Raw genomic sequence first — 4800 nt, forward strand, 5'->3', positions numbered from 1 at the left:
GTTATGTGGGTGGCACATGAAGTGGTGGTCCTGTGTGAAGAACTGATTCAGAAAATACTGCCCGGTATTGTTATTGAAAGAGAACAAGCGGTTGATGGTTACACTGCAATCATCAAAGAGTGGAAAAGTAGTACAAATTATGTTCTTAAACATTCTACAAATTATATGATTATAGGTTAGTGCATCTGAACTCTGTCAGGCTCAACATTGTGATAGTGGGCCTGGGAGGGAGTCGGTGTCACGGTGAGGTCAGCGTCACTTTGTGTACAACACCATCAAATAATCTAAACATGTGTCATTCGGCTGGATCCGGGGAACGGTTTGACATTTGTGTTACAAAAATGCCCGCTGAGAACAATGCTTTAGGCTGAATGTGGACTTTGTGGTTTGCTCATTTTCAAAATCCAAACTCGACACTTTGATCTCCAAGAACCAGAGGTAGCCTGTGAATCTGGCCGTCTTCGTGCCCCAGGATGATGAAACCTAAGCAGGGCAGAGACTCGGAGGGCTGATAGATCACCTCGTTAGATTAGTTTTCCGGGCAACTGCCGCCAAACATCTGTCTTTATTTCACTGGGACAAACCCTGACATTTGTGTGCACTTGACCTATATGGAGGTAAACGTTTTCAGGCTGGGAGACGCATACTAGGTCTCACTCGATATTGCAGGCTAAATAATGATAAAAAGTAGCTTTTGGAATTCCAGTGAATGGTATTTCATCACTGTGTACTCTCTCTCTCTATATTACTGTGAAGTTTACCACTGTACAAATATAAGAATCTATTATTGTATTTCTTTTGGTTCAGCCAATTCCCACTGCCACTATATCATCACGTTTTTCCCCCCATGCACAATTAGTTTCCTTTCTCCAGCTCATCTAGAGGAGAAAAAAAAGTGATTCTAGTCAGCTGCCACTGAAGGGCAGCATTGCCAAGCCATAAATCAATAACGCTGCATTCCAGTGCCCTCATAAAGTTGAACTAAAAAAAGAAAACAAGAAACAAACAAACAAAAAAACCCAGCGCCATGCAAGTTGCATATTAACATGTAAATACATCTTACATAGCCTCATATAGCATCTCTGAGATTGTGTCCTCAGTATCATCCCCTTTCTCTCCTGAGAAGTCATTTCCTCATTGTTAGCATACGATAGTGAAATTGAAGAGAGAAAGATTTTCAAAGTAACCCTCATAGGAGCTGTGACTGAGGGCTCAGCCTAAGCACGTTTGCCACGCTTCTCATCCAAGCAGCACGCACAATGACTTTTAGAAGCAGATGATTTAGGACTGGAATAGTTAAGCGCACGCACTTCCTGTATTTTCAGACAAATGGTCACATTTTAAAATGTTTTTTTATTCTATATAAATGTATATGAAGGATTCCCCTAGGTTATTTATTGCATTATTTAAAAACTAAACAAAAAAAACTTATTTGCTTTTGAGGAGGCCTTAGCTAAAGGTCAAACTCAACTCAATGCGCCTATCTTCTATCCCCTGCCTTGTTTCAGACAACACAACTCAACATTAAAGCCTGTGACAAATGAAACCAGTTTTATCGTGATTGGGTTTTTTGGCATTGAAAAGAGCAGGAGTAATTCGTATAACGTCCCCCGGGCTTCAATGCGGCATTCATAAATGGTGTGCCACTCTATCCTCTCTGAGCTTATAACAAGATTTAGAGGCTTTCCCTGCCAGATGATAGAGTTTTGCAGAAGGAATAGGCGCTCTTATATTTTGCCATGGAGAGTTGAGCAGTTGGGCTGTGGCTCGTGGCTCTGGGAGGCTGCTGGAAGGATGCTCTTGGCTGAAGAGTTCCTCTCTAGTCCTCTGATAAGAACGCAAATTCAAATCAACTTTCATTTGCTGTTAGGAGGACTCAAATTTGAGCTAAAACGATTCAAACCCAACAGTATAATGCCACTACACGCTACGGTAAATTGTTTTGGACCTCTCCACCACGTACATCACCTTCTCAGGAAGGACTTGCTGTTTCTGCACATTGAATTGCAGAGGTGTAACCTTGACTAATTGATATACTGTGGCATTTGATTTCCTACCTATAAATCTCCAGTAAATTGGACCATCTCTGCCATTTCCCCGGACAATGATTCATCCACTCACATTGTGGGTGTCTATCTTAAGAGTCCTTATCAAGATTGGAGCTCTCTCTCTCGCTCTCTCTCTTGCTCTCTGATCTTTTTGTACTGTGCTGCTTTTGTTCCTTTACCTTTCTCTCTTTTTCCTTTTCTTTCTGTTTGCTGACTGCTGTGTGCAATTCAGTACCAATCTGGTGTGAGTAACTTAATTGATTTTTTTTTTTTTTATTCCACAAAGAATCGCTTGAGTTTAGTGGCCTTTTTAGCATGTAAAATGCTGTTTTGTGTCTTTTCTCAAGGCAATGGTGTTCAGGGGAAACAATGCTATTTGGACTTATTCATTAACAGGACTTGTTTTTTTATTGTTTCGTAGCATTTCACCTTTATTAAATGTGGACAGAGTAGATAAAGACAGGAAACAGACTGAGAAAGGAGAGTATGGCATGCAACAAAGGACATTTACAGCAAAGTAGTAGTATTAACAGAAATTCACAAACTCTTTTAATAGATATTTATTACATATGTAGTAATCCAGACAACAACAACAAAAAACAAACAAACATAAACTGTACAGTAAAAGCTGTCACATTAAAATCTAAAAACATTCTAAAAATGCTGCACTCTCCCTAAAAATAGACTTTTACAAATAAAACTCTCTTAGAATATTAAATTATTACAAATTCTAATCAACCAATCATCATTGGTTGATTAGTCTCTTTATAGCAATTCATGATGTAGTTTTGTATGCTGTTTGATATCAAACATGATCTTAAACAGTATTTTTGAAAAAGAAGATGAGAACAGCATAAAAAGAAACTATTTAAAAAATACTTCATATAATCTATGTACACTACTGTGCAAAAGTATTGAGTCACCCCCCGTTTCTTTGTATTTTGCTTCAGAGGATTTTTAATCTTTAGTGGTATTGAGGAATAGTTCAGTAGCAAAAGTTTGTTTTGTCTTTTTTTGACATTTCCACTCATTTTTAGTCCAGTCCTTGTATCTGACCATTTTCAGATAAATGTTTTTTAAACTACATAACACAGATCTATGAATCATTAAAGCATAAAAGAGGCACATAACGTAAGGAATGAGCCAGTGGTGTGTCTAACCTTGCCAGAAACTTATCAAATAACCAATTGTAAATGGTATCTTTAGATACTTTCTAACTAGCAGCCTTTCTCAAAATATTATTATTTTTGTACAAATTCCTTTCGTTGAATCCAAAAATAATACCAGTTTCACAGGTATAAAATAGTATTTTTGCACCAACAAGGTGATGCTCGAAGAACTAAAAACTATCTTTAAAAAGGAAACTGGACCAATGGAGTGGACCAAATGAAGAATTATCAGCGCTATAAAACTATATACATTATCTATAAAACCTATATTTAAGAAAAGGAAAAATCCAGCAAAACCCTGACACAAGACTAAGAATGCATCTGACAATTAAGGTTATCCAACTGCTGTTCACCAAAATCTCATCAGAATTGGTCTCAGTAGAAGGGTGGCTGTCAAGAAGCCATTCATAATGAAGGAAAGCAAGGAGAAAAGGTTGAGGTATGCCAAATTACACAAGAACTGGACTGGGAAAATCAGTATCAACGAGTCTTATGGAATCCAAAGGAGGTCAGAAAAGAGACACAACATGAGGGTCTAGATTCATCTGTAAGACATGTTGGAGGCTCATGGTCATGGTTTGCAAATCGACTGAATTATGAGCACAATAATATTTTGATCCACCATTCAGTACCATCTGGAAAGTGTCTTATAGGCAGCGGCTTCATTTTCCAGCATGACAACGATCCCTAATACATTACCAGTGCAGTGAAAGCATACTTGGATAGAAAAATGTTTAGTGCATCACTATCAGGATACATGGATTGGCCTCCCCAGAGGTTGCACCTCAACATTAATGAAGCAGTGTGGGATCATCTTGAGAGAAAACTGACCAGAAGTCAGCCAACATCCAAAGAAGAGCTTTGAATGTCCTTCAAGAAACCTGGAGAACTATTCCTGAAGATTACTTAAGAAAGTTCAGCCTGTGTGGAAGAATAAACACAGTCATATCAAATTATTGACTTTTAAGCTTGTTAGAATTCTACAAACTCTTTCCTAGCAAAAGACAAAGAAATGAGTGGTGGCTCAAGACTTGCACAATACTGTAGTTTATAGCTCTCATTTATTTCTTTGGACACGTAAAGGGAAGTAGAGCAAGCTGTGAACACAAGGCTGACACATTAAAAAGTTCACCATTCGAATTCATTAGGAATCCTGTTTCTTTCCAGCTTAGCTCAAGTTTTCATCTCTCCCAATGGAATTATCTGGCTCTTTAGCTCCTCAGTGCTCCACTATGTTCACTCACTAACTTTATTTCTCTGCCATTTGGAAAGTGTCACAGAGTGTGTTTCTCAGAGTTTTTTCACACACACACACACACACACACACACACACACACACACACACACACACACACACACACACACACACACACACACACACAAAAGCTGCCTGCTGCTGCAAGAAACAACTCAACATTAAAGTTGCGTCCAATAACACTAAAGCATTTTGTTGAAAGGTACTAAGTACGCCTTATTGTTGACCCATATACATAATAAAGCAAATAAACACAAATGTAAAGCTCCATGCTCTTTCTCTGCATTTCTAAAGATTACATGATCACAAAGTGGAAGTTTAAATCACA

The sequence above is a fragment of the Perissodus microlepis genome, chromosome 2, assembly GCF_051167445.1.
Source record: "Perissodus microlepis isolate ML-2025 ecotype Zambia chromosome 2, ASM5116744v1, whole genome shotgun sequence".
NCBI classification, from domain to species: Eukaryota; Metazoa; Chordata; class Actinopteri; order Cichliformes; family Cichlidae; genus Perissodus; species Perissodus microlepis.